This window comes from Stylophora pistillata, chromosome 2 (genome assembly GCF_964205215.1).
Source record: "Stylophora pistillata chromosome 2, jaStyPist1.2, whole genome shotgun sequence".
NCBI lineage: Eukaryota > Metazoa > Cnidaria > Anthozoa > Scleractinia > Pocilloporidae > Stylophora > Stylophora pistillata.
Genome location: NC_142520.1, coordinates 32936929 through 32955432, shown reverse-complemented (window position 1 = coordinate 32955432; position 18504 = coordinate 32936929). Strand labels below are relative to the sequence as shown.

General features: G+C 45.7%; 18 non-coding genes and 1 pseudogene across 18 annotated transcripts; 13 read left to right on the top strand and 6 right to left on the bottom strand.

Annotated features, from left to right (window-relative positions):
• Window positions 1–136: 136 nt before the first annotated feature.
• On the top strand, window positions 137–300 carry LOC148738481 (U1 spliceosomal RNA). The gene has a single exon (XR_015997791.1). It is a non-coding gene; the product is annotated as a U1 spliceosomal RNA (small nuclear RNA).
• A 970-nt stretch (window positions 301–1270) lies between these two features.
• LOC148738480 (5S ribosomal RNA) lies at window positions 1271–1389 on the bottom strand. The gene has a single exon (XR_015997968.1). It is a non-coding gene; the product is annotated as a 5S ribosomal RNA (ribosomal RNA).
• Window positions 1390–1856: 467 nt separating this feature from the next.
• Window positions 1857–2048, top strand: LOC148738479 (U2 spliceosomal RNA). Its single transcript, XR_015997475.1, has one exon. It is a non-coding gene; the product is annotated as a U2 spliceosomal RNA (small nuclear RNA).
• A 211-nt stretch (window positions 2049–2259) lies between these two features.
• On the top strand, window positions 2260–2423 carry LOC148738478 (U1 spliceosomal RNA). The gene has a single exon (XR_015997780.1). It is a non-coding gene; the product is annotated as a U1 spliceosomal RNA (small nuclear RNA).
• A 965-nt stretch (window positions 2424–3388) lies between these two features.
• On the bottom strand, window positions 3389–3507 carry LOC148738477 (5S ribosomal RNA). Its single transcript, XR_015997967.1, has one exon. It is a non-coding gene; the product is annotated as a 5S ribosomal RNA (ribosomal RNA).
• Window positions 3508–3974: 467 nt separating this feature from the next.
• Window positions 3975–4166, top strand: LOC148738476 (U2 spliceosomal RNA). The gene has a single exon (XR_015997474.1). It is a non-coding gene; the product is annotated as a U2 spliceosomal RNA (small nuclear RNA).
• Window positions 4167–4377: 211 nt separating this feature from the next.
• LOC148738475 (U1 spliceosomal RNA) lies at window positions 4378–4541 on the top strand. The gene has a single exon (XR_015997769.1). It is a non-coding gene; the product is annotated as a U1 spliceosomal RNA (small nuclear RNA).
• Window positions 4542–5506: 965 nt separating this feature from the next.
• LOC148738474 (5S ribosomal RNA) lies at window positions 5507–5625 on the bottom strand. The gene has a single exon (XR_015997966.1). It is a non-coding gene; the product is annotated as a 5S ribosomal RNA (ribosomal RNA).
• Window positions 5626–6092: 467 nt separating this feature from the next.
• On the top strand, window positions 6093–6284 carry LOC148738473 (U2 spliceosomal RNA). The gene has a single exon (XR_015997473.1). It is a non-coding gene; the product is annotated as a U2 spliceosomal RNA (small nuclear RNA).
• A 211-nt stretch (window positions 6285–6495) lies between these two features.
• LOC148738472 (U1 spliceosomal RNA) lies at window positions 6496–6659 on the top strand. The gene has a single exon (XR_015997758.1). It is a non-coding gene; the product is annotated as a U1 spliceosomal RNA (small nuclear RNA).
• A 965-nt stretch (window positions 6660–7624) lies between these two features.
• LOC148738471 (5S ribosomal RNA) lies at window positions 7625–7743 on the bottom strand. Its single transcript, XR_015997965.1, has one exon. It is a non-coding gene; the product is annotated as a 5S ribosomal RNA (ribosomal RNA).
• Window positions 7744–8210: 467 nt separating this feature from the next.
• LOC148738470 (U2 spliceosomal RNA) lies at window positions 8211–8402 on the top strand. Its single transcript, XR_015997472.1, has one exon. It is a non-coding gene; the product is annotated as a U2 spliceosomal RNA (small nuclear RNA).
• A 211-nt stretch (window positions 8403–8613) lies between these two features.
• On the top strand, window positions 8614–8777 carry LOC148738469 (U1 spliceosomal RNA). The gene has a single exon (XR_015997734.1). It is a non-coding gene; the product is annotated as a U1 spliceosomal RNA (small nuclear RNA).
• A 965-nt stretch (window positions 8778–9742) lies between these two features.
• On the bottom strand, window positions 9743–9861 carry LOC148738468 (5S ribosomal RNA). Its single transcript, XR_015997964.1, has one exon. It is a non-coding gene; the product is annotated as a 5S ribosomal RNA (ribosomal RNA).
• A 467-nt stretch (window positions 9862–10328) lies between these two features.
• LOC148738467 (U2 spliceosomal RNA) lies at window positions 10329–10520 on the top strand. The gene has a single exon (XR_015997471.1). It is a non-coding gene; the product is annotated as a U2 spliceosomal RNA (small nuclear RNA).
• Window positions 10521–10731: 211 nt separating this feature from the next.
• LOC148738466 (U1 spliceosomal RNA) lies at window positions 10732–10895 on the top strand. The gene has a single exon (XR_015997621.1). It is a non-coding gene; the product is annotated as a U1 spliceosomal RNA (small nuclear RNA).
• Window positions 10896–11860: 965 nt separating this feature from the next.
• On the bottom strand, window positions 11861–11979 carry LOC148738465 (5S ribosomal RNA). The gene has a single exon (XR_015997963.1). It is a non-coding gene; the product is annotated as a 5S ribosomal RNA (ribosomal RNA).
• Window positions 11980–17911: 5932 nt separating this feature from the next.
• On the top strand, window positions 17912–18088 carry LOC148738464 (U2 spliceosomal RNA; annotated as a pseudogene).
• Window positions 18089–18299: 211 nt separating this feature from the next.
• Window positions 18300–18463, top strand: LOC148738463 (U1 spliceosomal RNA). Its single transcript, XR_015997507.1, has one exon. It is a non-coding gene; the product is annotated as a U1 spliceosomal RNA (small nuclear RNA).
• Window positions 18464–18504: the final 41 nt, after the last annotated feature.

Genomic DNA, 18504 nt, shown 5'->3' with positions numbered 1-18504 from the left:
CTCCAAAGGGAAGGCGGAAAAAGACATGACAGGCCAAGGCGGCAACTGACACTGGCTGATTTGAAGCGTGCAAAGCAGTACCACAAGGACATAGGTGAGGGAGAGTTTTACCACAGCAAGCGTATGCCTGAAAGGCATACTTACCTGACGCGGGAGGTACTGTGATCAAGGAGGCAGTCCTCTCAAGGCGAGGCCCTTTCATTGCACTTGGACTGGGTTGACCCTTGCGATTACCCCAAATGTGGGTAACTCGAGCGTATAATTTCTGGTAGTGGGGACCTGCGTTCGCGCTCGTCCCCGAAAAGCTGATGTAAAATATCTTGCCCTTAACCCCTGATTGACTAATGAATTGATCTTGATTTTGGAGTTGACCGTTAAACAGGGTGAACTGGAACTGGAATGAGGAGAGAAGAAGAGCAGCAAGGGAAAAAGAAAGCAAAAAGCCATGGAAAGAAAGAGAGACAGACAGAAGTGGCCTGCGTGTTGGCAGAGAGATTTGGAGGAATAGAAGTGATTGTAAATGAAGGTGAGTTTTTCTGAGGATGTGAGTAGAGCTGTTGTAGATAGATGTGTGTGCTTTCTGCATTATTTTGTTCGTTTCTTTGCGAAAGAAAAGGAGAGGAAACCAAGCGGAGGAGTGACTGACTAACTAACCGACAGATGGACTAAGCAAAGAACGATCGATACATGGGCAAGAAAAGCATTTGTTTTAGAAACGTGAGTACATTGTCAACCATACCTGTGGCAGGCGAGGTTTTGTTGTCATGTATTTCTTATTGCGAGCGAGCGAGAGGAGGGAACGTTCGTTCCAGCGAGCGAGCGAGCAAACAAAGAGGCAGGCGAGTAAGTAAAAATGTGGAACCTTTTGCCGCTTCGCTTCGTTTCAGTCAGTTTGAATCCATCCGCCTCTATTAATCGTGGGAATGTTTTGACATGTCTTGAGTCCTTGAAAGTGCTGTAAAAGTGTGCGTGTTTTCCTATTTGTGATTAGTGGGAGCGTGCGAATGATTCGATGTCACGTACAAATGTGGAATTTGTCACAACAATGTGTTGAGATCTCGAGCGCGCGCCCTCGCTCCTTCGTTTGCTCGCTCTCTTGCATTCGGAAATGATTTTGGCCACAAGCTCGGCAAGTTGTGGAAAAATTATTTCTCTCCTCCCTGTTATGTTAGTTTTTGTTTTACTCCTCACTCGTCTACGGGACGCCGTGAGTATCGGAAGCGGTTTACCCGGATGAAACGTTGAGAGAGTAAGCAAAGGAAAAAAATGAAGCCTACAACACGGGGTATTCCCAGGCGGTCACCCATCCAAGTACTAACCCCGCCCGACAGGGCTTAACTTCGGTGATCGGACGAGAACCGGTGCTTTCCCTGTGGTATGGTCGTAGACAAGGGAAAACAGCTGAAATTTGGCTGGTTATCGGTTATGTTTGATCTGTACTAGCCCCAATTTCGTTACTCTAACCCTAAACCCCAACATCGTTACCCTAACCCTAACCCCAAAATCGTTACCCTAACCCTAAATTTGGTAGCCTAGACCCTAACCCAAACGTCATCTCCTAGAGCCCGCGCACACCTTGAGAAGCGTCGATTTGAGGCAATATATCTCACTGGGGGTGGGGTGGGGGGGGAGTATAGAGATAAATCAAGTTTGGTAAATATTCTAAAGAACACCATCTTGTTAGTTAAGTGTATGTGGCTGGCGTCTTAAAGTTACAATGAGAAGATTACCAACCGATGAGCCACTGGGTCCGTTTTTGGGACTCGCAAGGGCTTCTGGGGGCTACCTGCTACTACCCACCATATACTGTGGGAAGGATCCCTCTACCACCCCCTTGATTGAGGGTATTGGTGGGTATCGCTTCTCGGCCTTTTGGCTAAGATCAAGTGTAGTATCTGTTCTTATCAGCTTAATATCTGATACGCTGCTCATTGAGTAGCTCATATATTAAACTGATTTTTGGAACTGGGCTGTGGAAAAGAGGCTTGCCTCGTCCCAGCCACGGGTTGCCTCGGTATAGCACTACCTCCGAGTGTGGCCCACTTCCCTTTTGGGGAAGACACATTTAATGGAAGGAAAAATAATGACTATAGCATTCTCTTCTGTGCACAGGAGCCCTGCAGCTCCAAAGGGAAGGCGGAAAAAGACATGACGGGCCAAGGCGGCAACTGACACTGGCTGATTTGAAGCGTGCAAAGCAGTACCACAAGGACATAGGTGAGGGAGAGTTTTACCACGGCAAGCGTATGCCTGAAAGGCATACTTACCTGACGCGGGAGGTACTGTGATCAAGGAGGCAGTCCTCTCAAGGCGAGGCCCTTTCATTGCACTTGGACTGGGTTGACCCTTGCGATTACCCCAAATGTGGGTAACTCGAGCGTATAATTTCTGGTAGTGGGGACCTGCGTTCGCGCTCGTCCCCGAAAAGCTGATGTAAAATATCTTGCCCTTAACCCCTGATTGACTAATGAATTGATCTTGATTTTGGAGTTGACCGTTAAACAGGGTGAACTGGAACTGGAATGAGGAGAGAAGAAGAGCAGCAAGGGAAAAAGAAAGCAAAAAGCCATGGAAAGAAAGAGAGACAGACAGACAGACAGAAGTGGCCTGCGTGTTGGCAGAGAGATTTGGAGGAATAGAAGTGATTGTAAATGAAGGTGAGTTTTTGTGAGGATGTGAGTAGAGCTGTTCTAGATAGATGTGTGTGCTTTCTGCATTATTTTGTTCGTTTGTTTGCGAAAGAAAAGGAGAGGAAACCAAGCGGAGGAGTGACTGAGTAACTAACCGACGGATGGACTAAGCAAAGAACGATCGATACATGGGCAAGAAAAGCATTTGTTTTAGAAACGTGAGTACATTGTGAACCATACCTGTGGCAGGCGAGGTTTTGTTGTCATGTATTTCTTATTGCGAGCGAGCGAGAGGAGGGAACGTTCGTTCCAGCGAGCGAGCGAGCGAGCAAACAAAGAGGCAGGCGAGTAAGTAAAAATGTGGAACCTTTTGCCGCTTCGCTTCGTTTCAGTCAGTTTGAATCCATCCGCCTCTATTAATCGTGGGAATGTTTTGACATGTCTTGAGGCCTTGAAAGTGCTGTAAAAGTGTGCGTGTTTTCCTATTTGTGATTCGTGGGAGCGTGCGAATGATTCGATGTCACGTACAAATGTGGAATTTGTCACAACAACAATGTGTTGAGATCTCGAGCGCGCGCCCTCGCTCCTTCGTTTGCTCGCTCTCTTGCATTGGGAAATGATTTTGGCCACAAGCTTATTTCTCTCCTGCCTGTTATGTTAGTTTTTCTTTTACTCCTCACTCGTCTACGGGACGCCGTGAGTATCGGAAGCGGTTTACCCGGATAAAACGTTGAGAGAGTAAGCAAAGGAAAAAATGAAGCCTACAACACGGGGTATTCCCAGGCGGTCACCCATCCAAGTACTAACCCCGCCCGACAGGGCTTAACTTCGGTGATCGGACGAGAACCGGTGCTTTCCCTGTGGTATGGTCGTAGACAAGGGAAAACAGCTGAAATTTGGCTGGTTATCGGTTATGTTTGATCTGTACTAGCCCTAATTTCGTTACTCTAACCCTAAACCCTAACATCGTTACCCTAACCCTAACCCCAAAATCGTTACCCTAACCCTAAATTTGGTAGCCTAGACCCTAACCCAAACGTCATCTCCTAGAGCCCGCGCACACCTTGAGAAGCGTCGATTTGAGGCAATATATCTCACTGGGGGTGGGGTGGGGGGGGAGTATAGAGATAAATCAAGTTTGGTAAATATTCTAAAGAACACCATCTTGTTAGTTAAGTGTATGTGGCTGGCGTCTTAAAGTTACAATGAGAAGATTACCAACCGATGAGCCACTGGGTCCGTTTTTGGGACTCGCAAGGGCTTCTGGGGGCTACCTGCTACTACCCACCATATACTGTGGGAAGGATCCCTCTACCACCCCCTTGATTGAGGGTATTGGTGGGTATCGCTTCTCGGCCTTTTGGCTAAGATCAAGTGTAGTATCTGTTCTTATCAGCTTAATATCTGATACGCTGCTCATTGAGTAGCTCATATATTAAACTGATTTTTGGAACTGGGCTGTGGAAAAGAGGCTTGCCTCGTCCCAGCCACGGGTTGCCTCGGTATAGCACTACCTCCGAGTGTGGCCCACTTCCCTTTTGGGGAAGACACATTTAATGGAAGGAAAAATAATGACTATAGCATTCTCTTCTGTGCACAGGAGCCCTGCAGCTCCAAAGGGAAGGCGGAAAAAGACATGACGGGCCAAGGCGGCAACTGACACTGGCTGATTTGAAGCGTGCAAAGCAGTACCACAAGGACATAGGTGAGGGAGAGTTTTACCACGGCAAGCGTATGCCTGAAAGGCATACTTACCTGACGCGGGAGGTACTGTGATCAAGGAGGCAGTCCTCTCAAGGCGAGGCCCTTTCATTGCACTTGGACTGGGTTGACCCTTGCGATTACCCCAAATGTGGGTAACTCGAGCGTATAATTTCTGGTAGTGGGGACCTGCGTTCGCGCTCGTCCCCGAAAAGCTGATGTAAAATATCTTGCCCTTAACCCCTGATTGACTAATGAATTGATCTTGATTTTGGAGTTGACCGTTAAACAGGGTGAACTGGAACTGGAATGAGGAGAGAAGAAGAGCAGCAAGGGAAAAAGAAAGCAAAAAGCCATGGAAAGAAAGAGAGACAGACAGACAGACAGAAGTGGCCTGCGTGTTGGCAGAGAGATTTGGAGGAATAGAAGTGATTGTAAATGAAGGTGAGTTTTTGTGAGGATGTGAGTAGAGCTGTTCTAGATAGATGTGTGTGCTTTCTGCATTATTTTGTTCGTTTGTTTGCGAAAGAAAAGGAGAGGAAACCAAGCGGAGGAGTGACTGAGTAACTAACCGACGGATGGACTAAGCAAAGAACGATCGATACATGGGCAAGAAAAGCATTTGTTTTAGAAACGTGAGTACATTGTGAACCATACCTGTGGCAGGCGAGGTTTTGTTGTCATGTATTTCTTATTGCGAGCGAGCGAGAGGAGGGAACGTTCGTTCCAGCGAGCGAGCGAGCGAGCAAACAAAGAGGCAGGCGAGTAAGTAAAAATGTGGAACCTTTTGCCGCTTCGCTTCGTTTCAGTCAGTTTGAATCCATCCGCCTCTATTAATCGTGGGAATGTTTTGACATGTCTTGAGGCCTTGAAAGTGCTGTAAAAGTGTGCGTGTTTTCCTATTTGTGATTCGTGGGAGCGTGCGAATGATTCGATGTCACGTACAAATGTGGAATTTGTCACAACAACAATGTGTTGAGATCTCGAGCGCGCGCCCTCGCTCCTTCGTTTGCTCGCTCTCTTGCATTGGGAAATGATTTTGGCCACAAGCTTATTTCTCTCCTGCCTGTTATGTTAGTTTTTCTTTTACTCCTCACTCGTCTACGGGACGCCGTGAGTATCGGAAGCGGTTTACCCGGATAAAACGTTGAGAGAGTAAGCAAAGGAAAAAATGAAGCCTACAACACGGGGTATTCCCAGGCGGTCACCCATCCAAGTACTAACCCCGCCCGACAGGGCTTAACTTCGGTGATCGGACGAGAACCGGTGCTTTCCCTGTGGTATGGTCGTAGACAAGGGAAAACAGCTGAAATTTGGCTGGTTATCGGTTATGTTTGATCTGTACTAGCCCTAATTTCGTTACTCTAACCCTAAACCCTAACATCGTTACCCTAACCCTAACCCCAAAATCGTTACCCTAACCCTAAATTTGGTAGCCTAGACCCTAACCCAAACGTCATCTCCTAGAGCCCGCGCACACCTTGAGAAGCGTCGATTTGAGGCAATATATCTCACTGGGGGTGGGGTGGGGGGGGAGTATAGAGATAAATCAAGTTTGGTAAATATTCTAAAGAACACCATCTTGTTAGTTAAGTGTATGTGGCTGGCGTCTTAAAGTTACAATGAGAAGATTACCAACCGATGAGCCACTGGGTCCGTTTTTGGGACTCGCAAGGGCTTCTGGGGGCTACCTGCTACTACCCACCATATACTGTGGGAAGGATCCCTCTACCACCCCCTTGATTGAGGGTATTGGTGGGTATCGCTTCTCGGCCTTTTGGCTAAGATCAAGTGTAGTATCTGTTCTTATCAGCTTAATATCTGATACGCTGCTCATTGAGTAGCTCATATATTAAACTGATTTTTGGAACTGGGCTGTGGAAAAGAGGCTTGCCTCGTCCCAGCCACGGGTTGCCTCGGTATAGCACTACCTCCGAGTGTGGCCCACTTCCCTTTTGGGGAAGACACATTTAATGGAAGGAAAAATAATGACTATAGCATTCTCTTCTGTGCACAGGAGCCCTGCAGCTCCAAAGGGAAGGCGGAAAAAGACATGACGGGCCAAGGCGGCAACTGACACTGGCTGATTTGAAGCGTGCAAAGCAGTACCACAAGGACATAGGTGAGGGAGAGTTTTACCACGGCAAGCGTATGCCTGAAAGGCATACTTACCTGACGCGGGAGGTACTGTGATCAAGGAGGCAGTCCTCTCAAGGCGAGGCCCTTTCATTGCACTTGGACTGGGTTGACCCTTGCGATTACCCCAAATGTGGGTAACTCGAGCGTATAATTTCTGGTAGTGGGGACCTGCGTTCGCGCTCGTCCCCGAAAAGCTGATGTAAAATATCTTGCCCTTAACCCCTGATTGACTAATGAATTGATCTTGATTTTGGAGTTGACCGTTAAACAGGGTGAACTGGAACTGGAATGAGGAGAGAAGAAGAGCAGCAAGGGAAAAAGAAAGCAAAAAGCCATGGAAAGAAAGAGAGACAGACAGACAGACAGAAGTGGCCTGCGTGTTGGCAGAGAGATTTGGAGGAATAGAAGTGATTGTAAATGAAGGTGAGTTTTTGTGAGGATGTGAGTAGAGCTGTTCTAGATAGATGTGTGTGCTTTCTGCATTATTTTGTTCGTTTGTTTGCGAAAGAAAAGGAGAGGAAACCAAGCGGAGGAGTGACTGAGTAACTAACCGACGGATGGACTAAGCAAAGAACGATCGATACATGGGCAAGAAAAGCATTTGTTTTAGAAACGTGAGTACATTGTGAACCATACCTGTGGCAGGCGAGGTTTTGTTGTCATGTATTTCTTATTGCGAGCGAGCGAGAGGAGGGAACGTTCGTTCCAGCGAGCGAGCGAGCGAGCAAACAAAGAGGCAGGCGAGTAAGTAAAAATGTGGAACCTTTTGCCGCTTCGCTTCGTTTCAGTCAGTTTGAATCCATCCGCCTCTATTAATCGTGGGAATGTTTTGACATGTCTTGAGGCCTTGAAAGTGCTGTAAAAGTGTGCGTGTTTTCCTATTTGTGATTCGTGGGAGCGTGCGAATGATTCGATGTCACGTACAAATGTGGAATTTGTCACAACAACAATGTGTTGAGATCTCGAGCGCGCGCCCTCGCTCCTTCGTTTGCTCGCTCTCTTGCATTGGGAAATGATTTTGGCCACAAGCTTATTTCTCTCCTGCCTGTTATGTTAGTTTTTCTTTTACTCCTCACTCGTCTACGGGACGCCGTGAGTATCGGAAGCGGTTTACCCGGATAAAACGTTGAGAGAGTAAGCAAAGGAAAAAATGAAGCCTACAACACGGGGTATTCCCAGGCGGTCACCCATCCAAGTACTAACCCCGCCCGACAGGGCTTAACTTCGGTGATCGGACGAGAACCGGTGCTTTCCCTGTGGTATGGTCGTAGACAAGGGAAAACAGCTGAAATTTGGCTGGTTATCGGTTATGTTTGATCTGTACTAGCCCTAATTTCGTTACTCTAACCCTAAACCCTAACATCGTTACCCTAACCCTAACCCCAAAATCGTTACCCTAACCCTAAATTTGGTAGCCTAGACCCTAACCCAAACGTCATCTCCTAGAGCCCGCGCACACCTTGAGAAGCGTCGATTTGAGGCAATATATCTCACTGGGGGTGGGGTGGGGGGGGAGTATAGAGATAAATCAAGTTTGGTAAATATTCTAAAGAACACCATCTTGTTAGTTAAGTGTATGTGGCTGGCGTCTTAAAGTTACAATGAGAAGATTACCAACCGATGAGCCACTGGGTCCGTTTTTGGGACTCGCAAGGGCTTCTGGGGGCTACCTGCTACTACCCACCATATACTGTGGGAAGGATCCCTCTACCACCCCCTTGATTGAGGGTATTGGTGGGTATCGCTTCTCGGCCTTTTGGCTAAGATCAAGTGTAGTATCTGTTCTTATCAGCTTAATATCTGATACGCTGCTCATTGAGTAGCTCATATATTAAACTGATTTTTGGAACTGGGCTGTGGAAAAGAGGCTTGCCTCATCCCAGCCACGGGTTGCCTCGGTATAGCACTACCTCCGAGTGTGGCCCACTTCCCTTTTGGGGAAGACACATTTAATGGAAGGAAAAATAATGACTATAGCATTCTCTTCTGTGCACAGGAGCCCTGCAGCTCCAAAGGGAAGGCGGAAAAAGACATGACGGGCCAAGGCGGCAACTGACACTGGCTGATTTGAAGCGTGCAAAGCAGTACCACAAGGACATAGGTGAGGGAGAGTTTTACCACGGCAAGCGTATGCCTGAAAGGCATACTTACCTGACGCGGGAGGTACTGTGATCAAGGAGGCAGTCCTCTCAAGGCGAGGCCCTTTCATTGCACTTGGACTGGGTTGACCCTTGCGATTACCCCAAATGTGGGTAACTCGAGCGTATAATTTCTGGTAGTGGGGACCTGCGTTCGCGCTCGTCCCCGAAAAGCTGATGTAAAATATCTTGCCCTTAACCCCTGATTGACTAATGAATTGATCTTGATTTTGGAGTTGACCGTTAAACAGGGTGAACTGGAACTGGAATGAGGAGAGAAGAAGAGCAGCAAGGGAAAAAGAAAGCAAAAAGCCATGGAAAGAAAGAGAGACAGACAGACAGACAGAAGTGGCCTGCGTGTTGGCAGAGAGATTTGGAGGAATAGAAGTGATTGTAAATGAAGGTGAGTTTTTGTGAGGATGTGAGTAGAGCTGTTCTAGATAGATGTGTGTGCTTTCTGCATTATTTTGTTCGTTTGTTTGCGAAAGAAAAGGAGAGGAAACCAAGCGGAGGAGTGACTGAGTAACTAACCGACGGATGGACTAAGCAAAGAACGATCGATACATGGGCAAGAAAAGCATTTGTTTTAGAAACGTGAGTACATTGTGAACCATACCTGTGGCAGGCGAGGTTTTGTTGTCATGTATTTCTTATTGCGAGCGAGCGAGAGGAGGGAACGTTCGTTCCAGCGAGCGAGCGAGCGAGCAAACAAAGAGGCAGGCGAGTAAGTAAAAATGTGGAACCTTTTGCCGCTTCGCTTCGTTTCAGTCAGTTTGAATCCATCCGCCTCTATTAATCGTGGGAATGTTTTGACATGTCTTGAGGCCTTGAAAGTGCTGTAAAAGTGTGCGTGTTTTCCTATTTGTGATTCGTGGGAGCGTGCGAATGATTCGATGTCACGTACAAATGTGGAATTTGTCACAACAACAATGTGTTGAGATCTCGAGCGCGCGCCCTCGCTCCTTCGTTTGCTCGCTCTCTTGCATTGGGAAATGATTTTGGCCACAAGCTTATTTCTCTCCTGCCTGTTATGTTAGTTTTTCTTTTACTCCTCACTCGTCTACGGGACGCCGTGAGTATCGGAAGCGGTTTACCCGGATAAAACGTTGAGAGAGTAAGCAAAGGAAAAAATGAAGCCTACAACACGGGGTATTCCCAGGCGGTCACCCATCCAAGTACTAACCCCGCCCGACAGGGCTTAACTTCGGTGATCGGACGAGAACCGGTGCTTTCCCTGTGGTATGGTCGTAGACAAGGGAAAACAGCTGAAATTTGGCTGGTTATCGGTTATGTTTGATCTGTACTAGCCCTAATTTCGTTACTCTAACCCTAAACCCTAACATCGTTACCCTAACCCTAACCCCAAAATCGTTACCCTAACCCTAAATTTGGTAGCCTAGACCCTAACCCAAACGTCATCTCCTAGAGCCCGCGCACACCTTGAGAAGCGTCGATTTGAGGCAATATATCTCACTGGGGGTGGGGTGGGGGGGGAGTATAGAGATAAATCAAGTTTGGTAAATATTCTAAAGAACACCATCTTGTTAGTTAAGTGTATGTGGCTGGCGTCTTAAAGTTACAATGAGAAGATTACCAACCGATGAGCCACTGGGTCCGTTTTTGGGACTCGCAAGGGCTTCTGGGGGCTACCTGCTACTACCCACCATATACTGTGGGAAGGATCCCTCTACCACCCCCTTGATTGAGGGTATTGGTGGGTATCGCTTCTCGGCCTTTTGGCTAAGATCAAGTGTAGTATCTGTTCTTATCAGCTTAATATCTGATACGCTGCTCATTGAGTAGCTCATATATTAAACTGATTTTTGGAACTGGGCTGTGGAAAAGAGGCTTGCCTCATCCCAGCCACGGGTTGCCTCGGTATAGCACTACCTCCGAGTGTGGCCCACTTCCCTTTTGGGGAAGACACATTTAATGGAAGGAAAAATAATGACTATAGCATTCTCTTCTGTGCACAGGAGCCCTGCAGCTCCAAAGGGAAGGCGGAAAAAGACATGACGGGCCAAGGCGGCAACTGACACTGGCTGATTTGAAGCGTGCAAAGCAGTACCACAAGGACATAGGTGAGGGAGAGTTTTACCACGGCAAGCGTATGCCTGAAAGGCATACTTACCTGACGCGGGAGGTACTGTGATCAAGGAGGCAGTCCTCTCAAGGCGAGGCCCTTTCATTGCACTTGGACTGGGTTGACCCTTGCGATTACCCCAAATGTGGGTAACTCGAGCGTATAATTTCTGGTAGTGGGGACCTGCGTTCGCGCTCGTCCCCGAAAAGCTGATGTAAAATATCTTGCCCTTAACCCCTGATTGACTAATGAATTGATCTTGATTTTGGAGTTGACCGTTAAACAGGGTGAACTGGAACTGGAATGAGGAGAGAAGAAGAGCAGCAAGGGAAAAAGAAAGCAAAAAGCCATGGAAAGAAAGAGAGACAGACAGACAGACAGAAGTGGCCTGCGTGTTGGCAGAGAGATTTGGAGGAATAGAAGTGATTGTAAATGAAGGTGAGTTTTTGTGAGGATGTGAGTAGAGCTGTTCTAGATAGATGTGTGTGCTTTCTGCATTATTTTGTTCGTTTGTTTGCGAAAGAAAAGGAGAGGAAACCAAGCGGAGGAGTGACTGAGTAACTAACCGACGGATGGACTAAGCAAAGAACGATCGATACATGGGCAAGAAAAGCATTTGTTTTAGAAACGTGAGTACATTGTGAACCATACCTGTGGCAGGCGAGGTTTTGTTGTCATGTATTTCTTATTGCGAGCGAGCGAGAGGAGGGAACGTTCGTTCCAGCGAGCGAGCGAGCGAGCAAACAAAGAGGCAGGCGAGTAAGTAAAAATGTGGAACCTTTTGCCGCTTCGCTTCGTTTCAGTCAGTTTGAATCCATCCGCCTCTATTAATCGTGGGAATGTTTTGACATGTCTTGAGGCCTTGAAAGTGCTGTAAAAGTGTGCGTGTTTTCCTATTTGTGATTCGTGGGAGCGTGCGAATGATTCGATGTCACGTACAAATGTGGAATTTGTCACAACAACAATGTGTTGAGATCTCGAGCGCGCGCCCTCGCTCCTTCGTTTGCTCGCTCTCTTGCATTGGGAAATGATTTTGGCCACAAGCTTATTTCTCTCCTGCCTGTTATGTTAGTTTTTCTTTTACTCCTCACTCGTCTACGGGACGCCGTGAGTATCGGAAGCGGTTTACCCGGATAAAACGTTGAGAGAGTAAGCAAAGGAAAAAATGAAGCCTACAACACGGGGTATTCCCAGGCGGTCACCCATCCAAGTACTAACCCCGCCCGACAGGGCTTAACTTCGGTGATCGGACGAGAACCGGTGCTTTCCCTGTGGTATGGTCGTAGACAAGGGAAAACAGCTGAAATTTGGCTGGTTATCGGTTATGTTTGATCTGTACTAGCCCTAATTTCGTTACTCTAACCCTAAACCCTAACATCGTTACCCTAACCCTAACCCCAAAATCGTTACCCTAACCCTAAATTTGGTAGCCTAGACCCTAACCCAAACGTCATCTCCTAGAGCCCGCGCACACCTTGAGAAGCGTCGATTTGAGGCAATATATCTCACTGGGGGTGGGGTGGGGGGGGAGTATAGAGATAAATCAAGTTTGGTAAATATTCTAAAGAACACCATCTTGTTAGTTAAGTGTATGTGGCTGGCGTCTTAAAGTTACAATGAGAAGATTACCAACCGATGAGCCACTGGGTCCGTTTTTGGGACTCGCAAGGGCTTCTGGGGGCTACCTGCTACTACCCACCATATACTGTGGGAAGGATCCCTCTACCACCCCCTTGATTGAGGGTATTGGTGGGTATCGCTTCTCGGCCTTTTGGCTAAGATCAAGTGAAAAACTTTGATTGCCAATTGGTTTCTTTTATTTGTTTTCGTTTTTCGGGTTGGGTTCGGGAACCTTCGGGTTTTCCGCGTGACTATAAGAAGAGATGACCGATGTTAGTGCGCACTCGTTGCGCTCAGATGATGTAGAAAGAAGTGATTTCGAGAGTTTAGATTCAAGTTCGCGCCGTTGGGCCGACCACGTTCCTGTTGATGATGTTTTGAGTTCAGATAATCCTGTTGCGAATCCTGCTAGCTACGCTGAGGCCACAAGACCTGCCCAGCCTGTTGAAGATGTTAATGTAGAAGTTTCTGTGCCTTTTCCAACCGATAATGAAGTCCCCGAACGACCGTGTACTGTTTTCGTGAACCCACGTGCTCGCCTTCCTGCGAATGTTTTCATCGATGCTTTGAATAATGCACAAGTTGATCCCCGAAGCATTTCCTGTATACAGCGACAGACCAATGGTGAAGTCGTTCTAACTTTTCGCAGCGTAGAGCACCGCGAGAGTTTCCTTCGACTGAATACTTTGGAAATCCAAGGCCAACCCTTCGCCTTGCAAGACATCGACCGTCCTTTAACATACGTCCAGATCTTCGACGCTCCTTATGAAATGCCCGATTCAGCTATCATCCACCGTCTGTCTAAATATTGTGATGTTTTACACCATCGCCGAGGCTATTTCAAACTACCCGGCTTCGAAAGTGTGCAAGATGGAGTTCGACATTACCGCGTGCGACTCAAGAACCCGATTCCTAATTTCATCCGCTTTGGCAAAATCCTGATTAATGTCCGTTACGACCAACAACCCCGTACATGCCGTCATTGTCATCAAAGAGGCCATTTCGCCAACGCTTGCCATGAAATCGCCTGCTACAACTGCGAGCAAACAGGCCACCAAGCAGCCACATGTCCGAATGCGCTTCTTTGTAGCATCTGTAAACAACCCGATCACCGCGCTAAATCTTGTCCGTTTTCCTGGTCCCGTAAACCATTTCCGACTACAACAGCTTCCCAACAAGATGAAATCGAAGAAACAACTGAAGAAACACCTCCCCAAACCGAAGAAACACCTCCCCAAACCGAAGAAACACCTCCCGAAACTGAAGACACAACTCCCGCCGACGATCACCAGATGAACGAAGACCCTCAGACCGAAACAGAAGACGACGACTCACAAATGCAGATTCCAAACAACGACAATATTACCACACAAGACACCGAAACTCTTTCCTCGATTGCTGACCCAGAAGAACATTTTTTCTCCTCCGACGAAACTGCCGAAACTCCCGAACTGTTTTCCATCCCGAGCACACCGCCTAACACTAAAAGACCAGCGAAACTACCACCTCAAGATATTCCACTGCGAATTCCAACTCGACCGACTCTAGTAACTGGTAAAAAATCGATTTCTGAGGTTTCTGAAGGCTCCACAAGCGAGCCCAGAGCCAAAAAACCGAACACTGGACACTCGCGCTCACCGAAAAAGAAAAAAAATCGTAAGTGATTAACACGTCCTTTATTTAGTAATAGTTTCGACCGACTGTCTTTTTTCTAGCTGTTTTCATTGCTAAAATTTGTACTATAAATGTCCGTGGTTTCGGAAATGCTGCAAAGCAAGATTTAATCTTTGATTACGCTCGTTCTGGTAAATATGATTTTGTTTGTGTACAAGAAACTCTAGCGGCTCGCCCTGCAGCGATTGATTCGCTCAGAAAATCTTGGTCAGGCCCTAGTTTTTGGTCCCCCGCCCTAGGAAAACAAGGTGGGGTCTGTATTTTAGTTTCTAAAGATTCCCCATTCAAAGTTGAACAGTGGAAAAAAGACAGCTCTGGAAGATTGATTAGTCTGCTGATTAGCTTAGGTAAACTTCGCTTTAATTTGGTAAATATTTATGCGCCTACGAATGTTACTGAGAGAAAGCTTTTCTATGATGAGATACACGATTTTTTCTTTCCGAATGCTCAGAAAATTATTGCTGGAGATTTTAATTCTATTGAGTCATCCCTCGATAAATTTGGAGGATCTGAAAATTCCTTTTCGGCCACATTGCGAGATTTTCGCGCTCTCCACGATTTGATTGACATCTGGAGAAAAACACATGGTCGCTCAATTTTTTGTACTTGGTTTAATTCGTCCAAAACTATCGGTTCTCGTTTAGATAAATTTTTTATTTCCTCTCAATTGAGTAATTCTACAGTCTCCTGCGAAATTTTCCCGTGTTTTTTCTCAGATCATGATTCTGTTTTGTTGACTCTCAATTTAGATAATTTTGTTTCTCATGGACCTGGCGTTTGGCGGCTAAATTTAGAACTCCTCGAAAATTCGGATTTTTGTGAGATTATCGATTCCCTTCTACAAAATTGCCTCTCGATTCGTGATAATTTCTCGTCTCTTCATGAGTGGTGGGATTTTGTGAAAGAATCTATCCGCCACACAGCGATTCAATTCAGCCGACGAAAACATCGTGATTTAAACCGTGAAAAGATTTCTCTCACTAATCGCTTAATTCAAGCTAAACATGCCCTGCTAGCGGGCGACAATAACTCTCAACGACGAGTGGAATATTTTGAAAACGAACTGAAAACTCTTAAACAATTGCAATTAGAATCTGTTAAAGTAAGAAGTCGAGCGAAATGGATAGAAGAGGGTGAAAAACCTACGAAATATTTTTTTAACCTTGAAACCTCACGTGCTAAGCGAAATTCTGTCAACAGTGTTTACGACTTGAGCGGAAGCGAAGTCACCACCCAAAAGGACATCGCGGACGCTCACGCCGCTTTTTATGCTAAATTGTACACTCGAGAACCAGTAGACGAGCGAATCCAAAGTTTATTTTTGTCTAAAGTCGAGAAAAAATTGTCTAGCGAGGAGTCAAACTCCTGCGAAGGTTTGTTGACATTGGCTGAAATTAACATCGCTTCGCAACAGCTCAACACAGGGAAAACTCCTGGCTCTGATGGGCTACCAGTCGAGTTTTATCGCCGCTTTTTTCCAGTTTTAGGCCCGATTCTCGTAGAATTATTTGATTTTAGTTTCCAGCGAGGTTTCTTTTCTCCTTCCATGCAGGAAAGTATCACTCGCTTGATTTTTAAGAAAGGTGATTCAAAAGATCTGAAGAATTGGCGTCCAATTTCGCTGCTCAATGTTGATTATAAATTATGCTCTAAAGCTCTCACAAATCGGCTCGCAAAAATTTTACCTTGTGTCATAAATGAAGATCAATCGTGCTCTGTCCCTGGCAGAACTATTTTTGATACTCTCACCCTGTTGAGAGACACTTTAGATTATGTCAACATTACTGATGAACCTGGAATTCTTGTGAATCTTGACCAAGAAAAAGCTTTTGATCGAGTAGATCGCTCCTTTCTTTCTCGGGTTCTCGAGCGGCTTGGTTTAGGCCCTTTTTTTCAAAAATGGATCTCCACTCTTTACTGTAATGCGTCAATGAAAATAATTGTGAATGGTTATCTTACTGACAGAATTTCTCTTGAGCGTGGAGTCAGGCAGGGAGACCCTATGTCTCCCCTCCTTTATATTTTATGTGCTGAGGTACTAGCTAGTAATATCCGTGCAGATACTTCCATTAAGGGTTTTTTAATTCCGGGGGCGAAAGGCCAGCTCTTTAAGATTAGACAATACGCAGATGATTCTTCGTGTTTTGTCAAAGATGTTTTTTCTTTGACACGTTTATTGTCACTCTTGCAACAATATGAACTAGGTACAGGAGCTAAATTAAATTTAGCTAAAACTGAGGCTATGTGGCTCGGAGCCTGGCGCTCGTGCCCTGATACCCCTTATGGTTTGACTTGGGTTAACAAAACCAAAATCTTAGGTGTCTGGTTTACGAATGGCAATCTGTCGGTTGACCAAGACAATTGGCAACCAAAGTTAAATAAGTTAGAACAAAATTTGAATCTCTGGAAGTCTCGCTCCCTCTCTTTGATTGGGAAAACCCTCATCGTCAATGTATTAGGTGCTAGTAAATTTTATTATTTAGCCAAAGTGCTACCCATCCCCGAGTGGGTCTACACCCGCTTCCGATCTCTGATTTTCCATTTCATCTGGGGATCTAAGATTGAAACTGTATCTCGTCAAACTCTCTCAGCACCAGCTGCTGAGGGAGGATTAGGAATAGTAGAATTACACTCTAAATGTGTGTCTTTGCAACTTTCGTATGTCACAGCTAGCCTGAATAATCCAGACACCAAATCTTATTATTTTCTTAAGTATTTTATTGGTACTCAGGTTGCCAAACTCCGACCGGAGTGGGCATGCCTCCGTGATAATTCTGGCCCTAGGGCAGGTACTTTAACTAGTTTTTACAAGAAAATCTTACCATTACTGAATGAGCTAACAACTGCAGTTCAGAGAGACCCTACCTTTAACTTTAGCTCGCGTATGATTTATTGTAAGTTTTTGGAGAAAACAGTGTCCTCACCCATTCTGCCATACTTCTGGCAGTCTGTCACAGGCTCTAGTTTTAATCTAGCTCTTCACTGGACTAAGGTCAGACATCCTAGTTGTGAGAATTTTAAAAATGATCTTGCTTGGCTCATAACCCTTAGAAGGGTTAAAGTCAGAGAATCTCTACGCTCTTGGGGATATATAGATTCCCCAAACTGTGCATATTGTACCAGACGCGAAACGATTGAACACTGTTTTCTCCATTGCAAAAGAGTCAGGGGGGTGTGGACTTATTTCATACCCACCCTCACTGCACTCCTAGGCAAAGCATTTGTCCCCAACATTAAGTTTGTTTTCTTTTATCTGTGGCCCAACACAGATGACACTGCGAACCGCATAGCTATTTATTTAATTAAGACTATTCTTCACAGTATTTGGTTATTTAGGAACAAAAGTACTTTTCATAATGGCACCGAATCCCCCCGGGCCATTATTAGATACATCACCCAGACCCTGTCTGTCAAGTTACACCTCGAGTACCATAGATTGACCTACCAGAATTTTATAACCCTTTGGAAACACCCAGCCTTTTGTGATTTTGTAAACTCAGAAATGGTTTTCCCCTTTATCCAAAAATGATTCCAGAAAAACAAAACAACAAACAAACAAAGATGAAAAGTGATCTCGAATGAAAATTGAAATTGAAATCGAAACAAAAGGAACAGAAACTTTCGCATACACATCTCCATAGCTTACAACAGGAAAATATTAAAAGGAAGGTTAGCTCCAGTCAAGATCAAAAGTCAACACATCATTTGCAACAGGATTATCACCCCCCCCCTAAAAATATAGCTTAACCGATTTGTTTAGTATCTAGGCCCTGTCTAGATAATATCCCCGTCATATAAGACACCATATAATGTCACATATAATAGTAAAAGGCTAAGTCATCGATAAAGAGTAAATGAAATGTAACTAAGGTAAACAGACAAACAGTCAATAGAGTAAATTGATGTAAAAAGTGAATGATATATGAATAAAATTTAAAGAAAAAAAAAATCTGTTCTTATCAGCTTAATATCTGATACGCTGCTCATTGAGTAGCTCATATATTAAACTGATTTTTGGAACTGGGCTGTGGAAAAGAGGCTTGCCTCGTCCCAGCCACGGGTTGCCTCGGTATAGCACTACCTCCGAGTGTGGCCCACTTCCCTTTTGGGGAAGACACATTTAATGGAAGGAAAAATAATGACTATAGCATTCTCTTCTGTGCACAGGAGCCCTGCAGCTCCAAAGGGAAGGCGGAAAAAGACATGACAGGCCAAGGCGGCAACTGACACTGGCTGATTTGAAGCGTGCAAAGCAGTACCACAAGGACATAGGTGAGGGAGAGTTTTACCACAGCAAGCGTATGCCTGAAAGGCATACTTACCTGACGCGGGAGGTACTGTGATCAAGGAGGCAGTCCTCTCAAGGCGAGGCCCTTTCATTGCACTTGGACTGGGTTGACCCTTGCGATTACCCCAAATGTGGGTAACTCGAGCGTATAATTTCTGGTAGTGGGGACCTGCGTTCGCGCTCGTCCCCGAAAAGCTGATGTAAAATATCTTGCCCTTAACCCCTGATTGA